Source organism: Colossoma macropomum, unplaced genomic scaffold (assembly GCF_904425465.1).
Source record: "Colossoma macropomum unplaced genomic scaffold, Colossoma_macropomum, whole genome shotgun sequence".
Classification (NCBI taxonomy): Eukaryota; Metazoa; Chordata; class Actinopteri; order Characiformes; family Serrasalmidae; genus Colossoma; species Colossoma macropomum.
This window is the reverse complement of record NW_023494786.1, coordinates 2,742,423-2,758,921: the sequence shown is the minus strand read 5'-3', so window position 1 is coordinate 2,758,921 and position 16,499 is coordinate 2,742,423. Positions and strand designations below refer to the sequence as shown.

The following is a 16,499-nucleotide window of genomic DNA, read 5'->3' as shown; positions in this document are numbered from 1 at the left end:
CCAGGACTCATCAGAACAAGGCAGATAACACAGAGCTACTGATGCTGGGGCCACAGTGTTGACAAAGAAAGGTCTGTTCTGCTCCGGGCAGCTGGGTTCAATGTGACGTGGCCTGGTAAAGGAGACCAAAATGTACATCGAAAGAAATACTGTCTAAAGTTCAAATCACATTAAGGCAGTTGGAAGCAGCATCTTTCTTTGCTCTTCATTTGAAGGTATTGCAATGTTAGACTGTAATTCTATAACATTTAGCCCTGAAGTTAGCACACATGCTTAGTTAATACAAACATATCTGACAAGTACATGCATTATACTATTGTGTCACTTTTAAATTGCATTGAACTATATAGAACTATGAACTATGATTGTTGATCATTAAAGCGTTCTTCAGATTGATGGGCAATGTGTTGTAGCTGGTTCTATTTAGAACGTTTTTGAAAAGGGTTCTAAATAGCACAAAAAAGGTTCTTCTGTTGTTACGATGTCAAGCTTGTTACAGTAGAATAATCCTTTTTTATTCTCACTACAATAACAGGACATATTGCAGTTTAAAAATTAACTTGTTTTATCAAAAATAGTACTTTAAACAACTATACTGGAACTCTTTGGAGTGACATCTCACAGTATATTACTGCGCTCTGCATTCTTAACAAAATAGTGCCAGTACAACACGCACACTACAGGTTTGAAAGAGAAGATAGATAACTGTTTGGCTACCAAGCCATGCTAGATACTTGTGAGTCGCAGATATATTTACCATTGCTTTTACTCAAATATCAACCACTGACATTGACCAATATGCACTTCCGTAATATATAGCCATATCATCTGACTGTATTTTGCGAAGTATAAGCGAGCACAGTGACCACAAAACACACAGGAAATGAGGAGTTTCCTAAGAGAGAGCTAATTCTAGATAGGACATCTTTGTTAGTTATGTGTAGTAGCTAGCTAAAAAATTGCAAGTGGTGTATTGACATACATTGCTTAGCAAGCTAACTGTTAACCAAAATAACAGAGTAAATAACGTCCAACAATATCCAATAATCCTGGGGGTCTGGGTGTAGTGTCTGTTTTGCATTTATGTTTGTGTTCATGGTTATTTCTGTACAATAGCCTACAGTGGAAGTATTAAAGGTACCCTTGCAGAAATACATACGTTCATTATTATTTAACAATAGTTATGGCTAATGTCGAAATCAGTGAGATGCAGGTCGTGTGTTTGTTATGGCTGTGGGTCTAGATATCATTGGTTTGTGTCAGTTTAAATAGAAGCGGTTTGGTGGGGATTCAGGAGGAGGAGGGGTTAATAGGGTACAGTATTTTTGGCACTTAACTTTATAAGAAATAGAGATTCTTTAACTATTTTTTTTCTTGCTCAGCCTCTGTCCCAGAAAAGGGTGTCAATGTCTAATTAAACAGTTCTCATGAAACGGATGGAGTGGAAATGACGTGCACTAAGTGAGAGGGAGAGGTGAGAGAAATACAGACAGAGAGAAAGATACAAGGCAGTGTTTCCTTTTAGGGTAGATCCTTCAAAGCTACCAGTGTTTTAAAATTTTAGAAATGCAGTGAAAACACTATACTTGTGAACACACTAAATATTATGTTCTAATCATATTTAATTTAAGGATGTGCAATTGTGAGACGGAGAGACAAAGACTGTAACAGAACTAGAACAACACTTCATGTACCTCAGCAATTGCAATGCATTTAGAGTGAGACTCAATCAACCATTTTAATGCCCAGTCAAAGTTACTAACGAGAGAAAGGACAATGGAGCCCTTAACAGGACTGTCCAGTCCAAAACCAAACACCTCGCAATGCTACTCATTTATTAATTAATTTATATCAGAAGAATTAATATGTAACTCAATGCTTTACAGATCATATTGGGCCAATAAACTTGCATATATTTCTAGGAACATGGTTAAGAATAGTAAGAATAGTTAAGTATTTAGGAGCCTAAATACTGTTTGGATTATCAAGTCTATAAAAAGCCCCAATAGAGTTGACTATCACGGTTTGAAAAAATGTTTTAGAAAGTCGATTAATTGTCTTTGCAATAGTGATAGACCAAAAAGAAATTTCTTGACTGAAACCGAAAACCAATACCATATTTGAGTAAAACCACCCCAAACTAATATTTTAGTTTGCCAAAAAACTGCATTTCTTTAAGTACCACATCTGTGATTGAAGCCTTGTGACTAGAAACAAGAAAGCTAGAGTTATTTTTGATGCTGCTCTTCCAGCACAAACCAGCTCGCCTCTGCCATACCCTACTATTTTAGTGAACTGCACAGGATTTTGGTATCTGAATTTAGTGCATCTTTAGATTTGAGAATAGAATTTCTTATGTAAATACCTGTATCTAATCCAAGCTGGCTTCAGCTAATTGATTAATCGGAAAAAGAAAAAAACATGGCCAGTAGTCTATCAATAATTAAATATTTCACATCATTAACAATATGTCTTTCAACAAAAACTATGCTCAAACATAGAACACCTACCCTGCCACAAGATGCCTACTGTACTTCCCTTCAAAGATGTTTTTTTACCCCCAGTGTGAAAGGTGAAAAAACAATAAACAAACAGTGCATGAACAAATCTTACATGGCATTCATATTTTCTGTTTTCATTGACTTATAAAAACAGATTTTGGGTGGGCAGGAGACCAGAATGTGGAGAAAGTACAGAGGTCTGTGTGCATTAGCACAGTACCCACTATACCCAGGTGTAGTTTAGCTGTGTGGTTCAGAAGAAAATGCAGCTCATCCCTTTAGCCAGCAGTGTTAATTTTGCAGCACCAAAACACAGCTCGCTTAAAAGCAGACTGCATGCTGCAGCTCTTGACTACAGTTTGTTTATTAGGTTTACTCATTATGCTGAGCTTTTGCCATTTTTCTCAGGGTGTCTCTCTACATGTTCATGCATGAGAGTGATGAGCTCAGTTTTACACAGCTTACACGAAAGTTTCTTTTTAGATGATGTTCTCATGTTGTTGCCTTTTTAGTTGCGCATAACCCTTTACTGTAGTCTCTGGCTTCTTTCTTCTTTCATTTGATGTAAATGGGAAGTGCAAATGTTATCGTGTCAGCTAATCGATAAGATTCATTGGCAGCGATTTTTTTGATTGTCGACTTTATCAATAATATCATTTAGCTATTGCAGCCCTACTTTTAATACCAGTTAACAATGCATCGCAGTCTAAAGCTCCCATTAAATTACACAGCATTTCTTTGTTTGCTTTTACTTTCTTCCCATAGCCAAGGGGCCTGAGAGTATTTTCATATGACTCCACACTGTTTTCCATCTGGATCTGGGTTTCTACAGGTAAAAATGCAAATGAGCCCAGGTCCTCTGAGGATATGTTTGCAGAACACACACATATGCACACACACATACAAAAAAAAAGCGAGTTCAAAGCCTGAGTGAGCAGGCAGAAAGTTGGACTGCTTTAGGAGTCACTGTGGAGTTTAACTGCACAAAGCTCCTAGGGAGAGGTCACTCATGAATGAGTAATTAAAATGTTGAAAATAGAAGCTACTGTGCCAGTTTACGTGGCACAGGAATTGTTTGTGCTGGCATTGTTTTAATATAGAATGTAATGAAATAGAATAGTAACTCTGCTGCAATCCAATGAGAGAAAACCCTAACCACTAGCAAAGCAAGAAGCAGAAAATGAAAACCACTGAGCAAGGAATATTTGAAACAATTACATGGATTTTCCAAAACAAAGGAGCTAAATATATACGCTAGCTGCTGCATTATCAAGAGGTGTTGGTTGGAACATTCGAAAGCTTGTCACACTTGTGACACTTCTAGGGCAGTTTGAAGGTCCCCTTTTCTCATGTTCTAAATGTTTGCTCAGCTCTCAGTACCCACACAAATCTCTTTTCTTTTTTGGAAAATTAAAGTTTACCTCTTCTCCAGTGTCTCAGAGGGCGAAATTTTTTACAGGTAGCATTTAACCTATACGGGATGATGTTGATACCTTTATATTTGATTAAGAAGTGGCCTTTGTATATTAGCACCAAGCTTGCAGTAGGGTATATTTACATTTGATGGCAGCCTAAAGACTTGAACTTAAAACCTGTGTCTGATTATTGGTGGAGACTGTTAGCCTGTTAGCTATCTGCTGAGCTATCAGCCTATTCTATTGAGGACAGATACCAGTTGCATAGACTGTAGACCAGTTAAGGGCTATTAGTTATTTTTGAACTGATAAGTAGGTCTACTATTAAGCACAACCACATTCATTTTACAGCATAAGCCATCTTGCTATATGTAATTATGTACACTGCTCTTGGTTTACACTGTTGTATTAGTTATCATTATCAGAGAATGATACTTCAATATGAATGAGGTAGCTTGAAACATTTCAGCATGAAGAAATCCCTCATTGTTGTGCACGTATGCACATGCATGCTAGCTTGAGAAACACATTTTGTGTTTTGCCGAAGATCACAAGTTATTTAAGCCATTTTATCAGATTTTACTAGTGATTTGCAAATACATTTTTTGAATGTCTCTCCTTATTCAAGCAGATATCAACCTGGTCTTGTATGACTGGATATCAGTGGCAGTCTGTGGCTGTTAGAGTTAGGCCTTCTATGTCAAAACCTGGTTAAAACTTTTGGGAAAAACCCCACCTCTGCAATAATCTTAATTTCTGCTATCATCCTTATGGGATTCTGTTTCATTCTTCACATTTTTTGGCAGTTCTAGATTAAACAGAGACATTTAAAGCTTCTAAAAGACATCCTATGTTTAATTGAAGACTTTCAGTAGAACCCAGAAATATTACAGTCACATTTTTTCTCACAAAATTATTTCCAATAGGTAGAACTAAACACATAATTGGTTGATTCCTCTGTCTCTTTGTAAATTATGCCGATAGTTAATCCAACAACTCTCAAAGTCCTAACCAATATCGCTTATCAGTAATAAATATTGCTTAGCTATATTTACATCAGTATCACAGAGAAAAACAATTCCTGATTAGCCAGTTCACGTATTTAACCCTTTTGTTTCCATCCAAAACAAAGAAACAACTAGTACTGTTATACTACTAGAGTTTGAATACAAGCATTAATCTGTTGAATAAAAGTGGACTTGTTCCCGTAAGTCATTAGGCCTTTGCTTTCATAGGAAGTTGGCCCTGTCTGCAGTTTCCATAAGCTAAACTAGGAAGTTGGCATTCAGTATTATCTGTACTGCCTAGCCCTGGTCCTCTGGACTATTACTTGACTGGTCGACCACTACTGCAGGCATACTTGCTGTTTTATGCTGATGTCCATCCCTCTTTCTTTTTCCACAGGTGGATGGAGCTCCAGATCCACCAGGGTAGTGCCTCCTGGCTCTGAGAACCACCATCCTCCGCTGCTCCTGTGCTTCTCCACACACTTCCATCTGCCAGCAAGTCCACATGTAGCAGTCTGATTGCACACCACTCCCCCACTCTCTCACCACCAGTGGAGCCTTCATGAGCTTCTCTAGCCAGTCCACACTTTCCACATTGAGGTAGGAGTGACTTCACTGCAGTCTTGATGTAGTCAGCAAGTGTTTTTAGTTTATTAATTCTTTTTAGGAATCAGGAGAACATGGTTTGATTCTACTGAACCATTCCTATTCTTTATTTTGATAGTCTGCAATGATTTACTATAAAATATGTTTAGTTTGTTTAATATAAAGAAACTTTAATATTAGAACTTGATTCTAAGCTATTGTGCAACGTTTCTGTGACACTTTGGGCTTTTACAACCAGTTGTGAGTGAAAAACATTCTTATTTTGAGTCTCATTTTAAACATGCTTCTAGCTACGAATGAGCCATACTTTATGAATGTTTGAGTAACTATGAATGTTTAAAACATTTAATAGTATATTACATTTCTGATATGCAAATTGGCTTCTCTCTAATGTCGTATGTTCTTATATTGAAGTATTATGAGATGTCTTAGCTCTGTATTCCACGAGAGGTCAGTGTAGATCCTGCATGTGACGTTTTGGTCAGAGTTTAGTTTTTGATCTGTTTAGTCCAAAGACAGAAAGACTACTAAAAGGCTACTGCACAATAGAAGAGAAGCAGCACACCTCAGTGCAGTGCCTCTAGTGTTTGGGTAGCAGGTAATACAAAGCACAGCTATAGCACATAGGAAGCCTCACATAAAAACGCTGATAAACAAGAAGCTCAAGTTCATTTAATGCTCCACTCATATAAATTTAATGGAATAAAATTTTTACCATTAGTTTGTCAATTTGTCACATTTGGCATTAGCTAAGTATCTGTCTTCACAAACCCGCTGTTTTCTGGCTAAAGATATGAGTTCAAACACAGTGTGACTAGGCTAGTAACATTAGCTGAGGTGAAAACAAATGGTTAGCATTTTTCTATTTATCTTAAAGGCTTTAGATCAACACACTTTTAAAATCATCTACTATAGATGTGTGCTCTGGGTCTGGATTTAATATAGTACAGTAATAGTAATGTTATTTGAATATTTTTTGAATAATGCACACCCCTACTTCTAGCAAGCAGTAAAAATAGAATCAAAGCTTAAAAACGTCCTTTGTGTATGTGACTGCTGCTGCTCAGCACTGAAAAAAAAAATTGGGATGAGACTCAGAATCTCTGAATTTCAAACGATACCTAACCCTAATCCTCAGAAATGTCTGAATTTGACACCATTCTGCCCCCCCCACCTGTCTTCCTCATTCCCAGCAAATACAGTCACCTAGAAATTAAGCCAGATTATAATGTAATACGGATGGAAAATTGGAAGTGCAATTCCTATGTGTAGGAAGACAGAGGTGGTGAATTGGAATCTGTATGGAATTTATTTTGTGAGAAACGAAAGACCAAAAGGTTGTTGAGGAGCCTTGGCAGTATTATTGCATATTGCATGTCTGTCTGTTGTCAATCTATTCTTATACACAGACAAAGCCGCGCCAATTTCAGAAGTACTGTTTATCCGTTTTTTTTTTAATTAAGAGACTATCAGGGGAAAGCCTACATCACTACATCAAGAAAGCTCATTTCAAAGACAGATGAGATGTGTTTAGCTAAAACCTAATTTCCTGGATTATGTCCACATTCAAATTCTGAATGCCAGCCTATTTAAATTGTAATTGTAAATAAGTCTTATGAATGTGGTTTACATTCACAAATGAGTCACATTTGGTTTTACTCAGAGTGTGATATTGTTTCTGGTGCCTAAGATGGTGTTATTATTATTCAGGCTTCTCTATGAGCAGCATGCTATAAAACAAGTATGTAAATATTGACCTGGACTTATATATTCTGACTCTGAGTGGTTTTCATCTAAAAATTTGCATATTTCAGAAGAGTTTTTATAAGGAAAGTGTGAAATAATGACTATTATATTTCTTTTTTTGTCATTACTCTTCATCATAAAGCAGTACCATTGGCACAGTCATTAGTCATAGTTAATGATAGACATTGTATTTTTGCTTTTAGATCTTAAGGCATCTACTTCACAGAATGTGCTCAAGTCATAACACAAGTCATTGGGTTTGGTTCAATCATTTGACTGAAACTCATACATTATGCCTGCATATGACTAGGAAGTGTGCTAGCCATAGTCTCATTTAATTCTCTATTAGACTCAATAAAATCAGCAAGCTGTTTGTGTTACTTACAGATTTCATGGGCACACTCCACACCACATAGTCAATTTCTGGTTTTACTGTATAATCCCATATTCACTTTAGCTTCAGACTGGGATGGCTCCCTACTGCTAGTGTGATGGATAGTATGTAACTGCTAATGGGAAGGGAGCTTCTCTTTGTGATCATTTGTAAGTGGTTCTGTTGTAGAAATACAGTGAAAACTGAGTTTTTCAGCCTCAGTGAGGCTAGGCTACTTTGGGAAAACTGGTCCAGACAAGGCAAGGTAACAAAGATGGTTAAATCCTGGGGTCAGAAGAATTCCCAGAGCCAAGAACTGTATGGTGTTGTTTAATGTGAGGTGAAGCGTCTTTTAAGAACCATATGTTATAAAGTTAATGTTTTAGTTTGTGGGTAATAGGCCGGAGTTTCAGTGCTCTAGATGTACAACATGTCATTTTACTTTACACCAAATATCCAGTACCTGTAGCTTTCGTGTCAGTGATGCGTATGATGTAAGATTGGCTTTTTTTTTCTTCAGACATCCGTCCATCCTTCTATACATCCATCCATCCATCCACTTTGTTATTCCCCTTTTACCCTAGTCAGGACAACCAAAGAGCAGGTATTGGGTGCTGGATCATTCTCAGCACTGCAGTGACACTCACATGGTGCTGGTCTGAGTGCATCAGACACAGCAGTGCTGCTGGATTTTTTCAGAAGCCTCAGCGTCACTGCTGGACTGACAGTAGTCCACCAACCAAAAATATCCAGCCAACAGCATCCCGTGACCACTGATGAAGGACTAGAGGACGTCTAACACAAGCTGCAGCAACAATTGATAAGTTGTCAAGAGGTTTGAGCCTAATGACACTGTGCTTCTTTTGGCACAGATCCTGTGTTATTTTAGCATCCTCTTAGAAAAGAGGGCATAACTGTGACATTCAAGCCTAGATGTGTATATATCTAGCAAAGCACTCTTAACTAATAAAAACCCCTCCGTAGTCAAGAGGAAAAAAAGAACAGATTTCAGCCTAGCCCCATATCTCCAGTGTAGGGGGAAGTAGAGGCTGGATGAGTTCTCTTGCCTGTCTCACTTTTCTGTCAGATAAAAGCTGGCCAGCACTCAAGGGTCTTATCAGGACATGGGCAGCTGAGACAAATAACAATGGGGTTGGTGAGGTCGCCCATGCTAACCAGCCGTATTGTGTCAGGCTGCTGTTGGCCCAACTGCTCCACCTGAGCAGCTGAGCGCTTCACACACATGACTGAGTTGGAGCAGAGAGGGTTGTATGGCAGTCGTGTGGGTGGCAGCTGGTGAAGCAGGGTGGTCCACCATTTAAGTGGCATTTTGACCATACTGCTGGGAAATGAGGCTAACGTTACACAGGCACCAGTGGGACAAGTTGTGTCAGACTCAAGTAGCTTGGACACCGACACTCAGTCATTCTGTAGCCAAGTTTATTTTCTTCTGGGCGCCCATGTGGCATTGCTCTAATTAGGGCGAGCATCAGTGAAACACCAAGATGTTGTTTTCTCAAGGATCTGGAAACTTCATTAACTTTTTATGTATTCCTTATGCTTAAGCTCACTATGTCACACACCAGGCATGGTTGGTTAAACCCTGGAGAAAATTTATGGTGAGTACAGCAAAGTTTATTGACTAGGTTTCAAATGCATTTTAAGCTGGAGACTCATAGACACGTCAGAAAATGGGTTAGACACAATTGTTCCATTGAAATAAACTGACCAGAAGTAGTGCATTATTACAGAGCTCACTGTAATTACACCTGTGAGTATGCGTTAGGTCAGTGGCAATAAAGCAGATGTCACAGCCTGACACTAATGACAACAGCCCGTTGTGAAAGCCACTCTGAATTACAGTGATCAAGTCATTAAGAGAAAATTGATGAAAGACACATCATAATTTTCTTTGCATCATTGTGCTGCCAAGACAACCATTTGTATGCTGGAGAAAAGAACATGTTGCATCAACAGATGTCCATAGGTTAGTGGAAGAGTATAATAGTATGGTGTAATTTTGCTCATTATGTACTGCAAGAATGTTGTATGCATTTTTCATAGTTTATGTGTGTAAGGCATGCAAAAGAGAATTGTTGTAAAGCACCCAGGAGACATATATGAATATATATGATACATGTTTCTAAACCTTTGACTGGTAGTGTACATCTACTACTTGACACTTCAGAAAAACTCCCAGTTGTAAAGAAAACAAAAGTCAATATCCCCAGACAAGTTTTGGCTTTTGTTTTGCTCATCTAAATTGAGAAAATTTAAAAGCAGAATCTTTCCTGAGGAGCTCCAAGTTCCTCACAAAATGACAGCTGTTCAAGAAAAGCCCTTTTAGTTAGACACACACAAAAAAGAGATGACACTCGCTAATTGTTGGCATTCCATAGAGCAACAACGTGAAGCAACTCATCTGTTCAAGAAGATCTCGCCAAATGTTGAGGAGAACTTCAAAGACTCAGTCGACATCACACAACATACTCCGACCAAAATGAAGCATGCACTCAACACATCACTCTGAAATTTATCTCTTGAAGCAAAAAACACAGTGAAGAAAGACAAGTCGTTTGTAATTTTGACACAAAATAAACTAAACTTCACCAGTAGGCTATTGTTTAGAGTTCTGTTGTGCAAACATTAATGTGAAATAAGAATAAATGAAGAAATATATATATATCACTAGATGGGCCATGAATGAGTTTGATTCCAGAATCACCTGAGTTGCAAAGAATCAGTTTCTGACATGGTTAAGATTGTGACTGCAGCAGTCATTATGATGTGCTTGAGTGTTTACCTGCTTCACAGAAATGTCAACTACAGGTGCATTTAATGACAGTTTCTTCTAAAATATCAGCAAGGCATAAAATAGAGGCACACATTCATCTATTGGATACCCAAATTAAGTTTTTTCCACCCAATTCCCGATCCAAGTCCTTTAACTCTGTTAAATCAGCTGTCTCACCAACCATTGAAATACCACCAATGAGTCAAAATGCTACATTTAAAGTGTCGTTGCTTGTCAGTAGTATGAGCTAGAGCATTTTTTCCCCTAGAGAAACAGCACTAAAATACAAACCCAAGTTTATCATTGTGGGTCATTTAGTTCCAACGTAAACCTACAGTGTAAATTTACAGATAACATGTAAAGATTCCAGACCATTTAGAAACTAGGCCCCACCCCCAGATTTCTGGCTGATCAAAGAAAAAAAAAGTCCTTCAATACCAATAAAAATAAAAAAATAAATGTTCTTATAACACAGGATGCATCCCATAGCAAAGAGTTCTTACATCTTTATGCCTTTTTTCCTCCTCAATCAAATGAAAGTGATTTGTCAAAACTCTAATCATCACCAGTTTTTGATGGCTGCTATCACCATGGTAATGTTTACTCTTTATATGCCGTCACTGGTTGCGAGATGTCATGGTTAAGCACCAAATCTGCACTGAGGCATGGAATAACACTTATTTATTATTTTTTAAATCTCAGTATGTAAACACAGCATTACCCTGCTCCACTGTTTCTACAGACTGTGGGAACTTAGCCGAGCTCTGCTCGTTCCTAGCAAAGTCTGTTTACTGAGCTAAAGTGAGCTAGCAGTAAAGTTGACTGTGGTAAATAAAGTTTGTTGGTTTTTCTTGGTGAAAATAAGAAATCTTTTACAGTATACAAATATGGCAATTGTCTGCAAATTTTAGAGCACATTTGCAATTTATTTGCTGATTTTAACATACTGGAAAAAAAAAAACATATTACATGTGCTGTAGCCTTTGTGCATGCCATATTTTGGTTTATTTTTGTTTCCATATGTTAAATTCAGCAAATAAACAGTAATTTTGCATTTGAAAAAAGTACTGAAGTTTGTTTCTGTAAAATCATTTGACCAGTGGTGCCCAAAGTTTTGCATATTAGAGTTTCTTTGTAGTTCTTTCTGTCTTTTTGCAATATCTCCAAAGGTAGCACCCAGATTACATTGTTTCTTTGATTGGGCATTCGTTCTTACTACACTGCCAGCAAACATTTATTACATCCAGCCCACAGACAGTAAAATGAGAACAGATTCTGAGATTACAAAAGATTCAGATTTTGTAGACTTCTTCATTGAGCAGAGCTTTGACCCTCACTCGAACTAGACTGATTATAGAACACATTAGAGAAGACCTTTCTATGCAAAGCACTTGCAGTTTGTAAGAATGGACTTAACAAGCTGTCAGGAGTGTCCTGCAGGTTTGCTGGTCCACTCCAGTGCTTTCCATGGTTGGCCTTTCCACTGTTGTCTGATCGTGGATCTATCTCACCCATCCCACATATTTGAGAATTAGTTAAGCATTCACATCCTAAGGGCCCAAAGAAGAGGACCACATGGGTATGACATTGACCCCCGAACCTGACCTATACTATTTATTATCAGTATTTTTTGTAGAATTGCTGATTGTTCCTGTCAGAGAACAGCATCCACCCTCCTCTAATCAGCTGCCCTGACAACAAATTCATGCCTAGTGTTGTAAGTGAACAATAACCCATTAACCTGATATTTTGTCAGTGCCCCGTTTGGCTCAGGTCAGGTAGCAGACCTCTAGCCCAAAGAGTGAAAAATGAAAGGACATCCTACACCTTTTTAAAACGTAAAGATGCCAGAAGTGTTCTTTCGATTGATGCCATAGCAGAACCAGCAGTAGATGCCTGAACAACTTTTCAGAGGATGTTTTTTCAAAGCACTACACTAGAGTTTATCAATCTAGTCTCTGTCTGCTGCATCTGTAGCTTATGATCAGTTACCAGAGACCATAATTTTAAAGCTTTTACCTGAAAAGAAAATGAAATGTGTTGAATCAAAATACAATTATAATAGAAGCCAACATGTTTTTTCTTTTACTGAGTCTTTATTGTCTGTGGTAAACAATTGCTAGTACACTGCGGATTGTTAAAAACACCGGAGTATTCTTTTAAAGCACCGCAAAATCGCTAGAGAAGTCTTTTAAAGAACCTTGAAGCATCTTTAGGGAATGTCAAGGCTCTTCAAAGATGTCAAGGCTCTTTAAATACTCTAGTGTTTTTCGTAATCTGTTTTGGTACCTTTATTTTAAAGACAGTACGATATCAAACCACCAGCAGCTTACAATGTTGACACTCCATGTGATGGACACATGGACTCTTGCGATTTTCCTTGTCCTTCCATCAGTATGAAACAGATGGTAATTGGGATTCATCAGACCGGGCAGTGTTTGTTCTAGGCCTCCAGTGTCCAATGTTTTCATCCCTTAGCTCACTGCAACCAAGAGGAACTGTAACTCTTTCTTTATTTCTGCAATTGTTTTTTTTCTCCCTTTTTTCTGGATATGTTTTGGATGGAGGGCCAATCTGTATATGCATGAGATTGTGATGGGTTTAAAAATCCCAGCAGCACTGCAGTTCTCTACAAACTCCAACCAGTATCACTGGCAAGGACACAAACAAGTGATGTCTCGATTTTCTCAGGCCTTTAGTCTGTATTATGAAGATGATTTTGTTGGACAATAGCAGTTAACCATTTTTCTTCCTGTGATAAAAATAAAATATTGCAAAGATGCTGGCGTTCCCACATTCAGAATATGCGGTCAAAGCAAAGTGCATTTAGAAAAGTGGTGAAAAAAATGATATTTGCAAATACAATGTCAAATGTATTTATAAACACTATTTGTAGCTTTTTTCGGCTGTTACAATCATTTCTTTGGAGTGTAAAACTGCTCAAAACAGTTCTTACCAGTGTTCTTTTTCCCCTGCAATTTTGGAATATTTCTGTTGATCCATTCATCATGACATTTTGACAAACTGTAAAGGACAGCTGCCATTTTCAAATTTTGTAAAAGGAAAAAGGATGAAAAAATGGAAGAAAAATATAGAGGTACAAGGTTGTGTTCTGACAGCAATGACATGCATATGCAGAGCCAAGATCATTAAGAATAACAGAAGTCAGTGACAGTTGATAATGTGCACAGCCAGATTGCATTTCTTGCATCACATCTGGGAGCACTTCTTCCTTCAGTTTCTAATTTTAGACCAACATCTGGACAGTTGTCTAGATCAGATTAAAAAATATGAAATGTTAAGAACTATGTTCTTGATGATGGTTCATATTCTATGTTTAACTTCCTCTACTCTCAGTGACCTCTGTCAGACTCTGTAAAATATGTAAATGAATGATGTTTAAACCCACGCATCATCTTTTGAAAGTAAAGAACGTAATTTAAGTAAATAAAAGTCGCTTAGGAAGGCATTCTGTGCAGCAAAGTTAAAGGCACCATGTTGGATAATAACAACCACTCCCAGTCATATGGCATTGTCTTTTTTTAATGATGTGCAGATATGTGAAATTCTATGAACAGTCAACATCTACCACCAATCAGTTTTACACTTCTATATTTTTAACATTTTGATATATTTGAGAACATGATAGTGAGTATTACTTTCATGACTGTGCCATGCTAGGGAGGTCTTAAAATGTGATGTGTTTGAAGGAAACATTCAGCAGTTACGTATTATCAGTCTTAGTTTTTAGCATTAGTAGTGTTGACATCTGACCTGTTAACATCTATTCAACAGACGTGGCCTTTTTAAAGATGTGTGAAAATCAGTACTGATAAGCATGACACCATTTGGCATGACTGGGCTAGAAAGGGTTAAGCTTGAACACAACCACACAGAGAGGTTTTTCTTAATAGTGAAGACATAAAAGGTGAAAACACGGGTGGGATTGCAAAGTGTCCTATAAAAGTGTGAAACAAATCACAAAAATCTTGCATTTTCTCATGCGTCATGTTATTCTGTGTTCTACATTGTGATTTTTTACATAATAGGAATTTTGATACAAAGTCATCCATAATAATTAGGATAAATATTGGGAAATTCTTTTGACCAATAACCGATCGTCATGAGTCGGTGATTAATCATTAACTGATAAGCCGTAAATCAATGGCGCTACCCAAAAAAATACCAGTCATAAAACAGAAACTTCCAGAACTAAAAGCTAATTGGCTGAGCCATGCTTTAAGCCACTGGATGCCATTGATGTATGCAGACTTTTTAACACACATCAATTGATTTCTGTAGTAATGTGTTGCTATTAACCATTTAAGGCCCTACATTGAGACATTTCCATATTTTTTTAAAAGTGTTATATATCCCAAGATTCAGCACAATGTCAGCTTATTTAATAAATATATCTACAAACTATATTTGTGAATTAACCCATGAAACCACAGCAGCACAAAAATGAGTTTATTATTTATTGATTTATTTTATATCGTTTTTGCTGAAAAAAAAGTACACAGTGGTATTAAAAGAAAATTCTAACACTAAAAACTGCACAGAACTCTTTAAGGTAAAATACAAGAAATTCATTTTTTTTTTACTTTTTTTTATCGTCTGCATCATGGTGCCATAATCACTCTGCTGAATATCATTATTGCAGATCTGCAACTTTAGAATCTCGTCTATAGAAATTAACCTCTATTTTAGCTAATTTTTGTTGTTTTTCTGTGTTTGTTTTCAGGTTGCGTTTCTTGCTTTTCTTTCTCGTCACTCTCAAAGTTGCCAAAAGACATTCCCACCATGAACTTCTCTGAATCAGAAACTCTGACTGGCTGTGGCAACCTAAATAAAGCCCATTTTTGCACCAGTTTTGTTCGGCGCTTGTATCTTAGAACTTTCTCTAGTTTTAAGGGGAAAAAGCACATCTCTCACACTGCTGAAGGGCAGTGTTATAAAGGGTTATTATTAAACAGTGTTCTTTGTATGGTCTGTAGATCAGGGTTTTTTCAGCATTGTTAGTTACTGGTTAATCATTTGCATCCCTAGTCACTTCCAACAACTAATGCTTAAACTTGAATTTTGCAGTAGTTCTGTTTTAGGTTGAGTATTCTTTGGGTCTCGTCCCACTCTCAATGCTACCGGATAACCAATCAGCATTCGCTTGACTCACAGCTCTGCATATTATCATGACACTATGCAAGCTATGCTCCACATGTATACACTTACGACTAAGTATAAATCAGCATTAACTCCTTATATGTATGAATCAGCATTAACTCCTTATAGATGAATGTACAGTAATAAATACTAGGAACAGTGTTCAGAAGAGCTTGCTAAGGATTTTTGATCTACTGCCTTGAGACTCATTAATGGGCAGTACCTATCTGCTGAGTAAGCTGGTCGAGTTTTGCACAATGCAGGTTTGGCCAGTACATCCAGCTCTACTGTTTCCTCAAGCTGATAAATACATGAACACCACAAAGTGATTTATTACCTTAAGCCTATGTGTCTTTACATTCAGATATACTCTGTGATTTCAGAGCAGAGCTGTAAATGCAAGACCAGTTGCAAGATGCATCATTTGAGGCTTTGAATGCTTTATAAACCACAAGAACCAAAACTTTCATACTGACTCCTCTGGGGCAGTAAAGGTTTCTGGGATCTTGAGAAATCTAAAAAGAACTGTCTTGAAGAACAAATGATGTGCAATAATGCCAATGCAAACAGTCACCTAAAAAAATCACATAGTGTGGCTTTAAATCAGTGGCTTAGCAACCGCACCTTAGGGAGAGATAAATAAATAAGTAACCTGCAGAGAGAGAGGATTGGTGGCCTAGAGACAAGCTATTTATGTGTGCTGTGGAGTGTTGAATTAATGTCTTTAAGCCTGACTAGGTAGACCTTACTTTCAGAGGCTGAGTGATGGTGGGGTCTGTGTTTCTAATGGTAGAACACCCTGTAAGAACACCTACAGTTTAATTTTCTTGTCATGCTGTGCTGCTGGTTTCATTGCATTTAATTGTTAATTTGTCTGTATCAGTATATCAGCTATAT

At 37.4% G+C, this 16,499-nt stretch overlaps 1 protein-coding gene across 1 annotated transcript in view; it reads left to right on the top strand.

The window, feature by feature from the left end:
* Window positions 1-5,466: 5,466 nt before the first annotated feature.
* The window catches only part of zgc:172282 (leucine-rich repeat and fibronectin type III domain-containing protein 1-like protein), a 105,701-nt gene continuing 94,668 nt past the window's right edge, over window positions 5,467-16,499 (top strand). The window contains exon 1 of the mRNA XM_036557637.1: window positions 5,467-5,523. The gene's annotated coding sequence lies outside the window, so the exon portion shown is untranslated. The remainder of the gene's footprint in view (window positions 5,524-16,499) is intronic.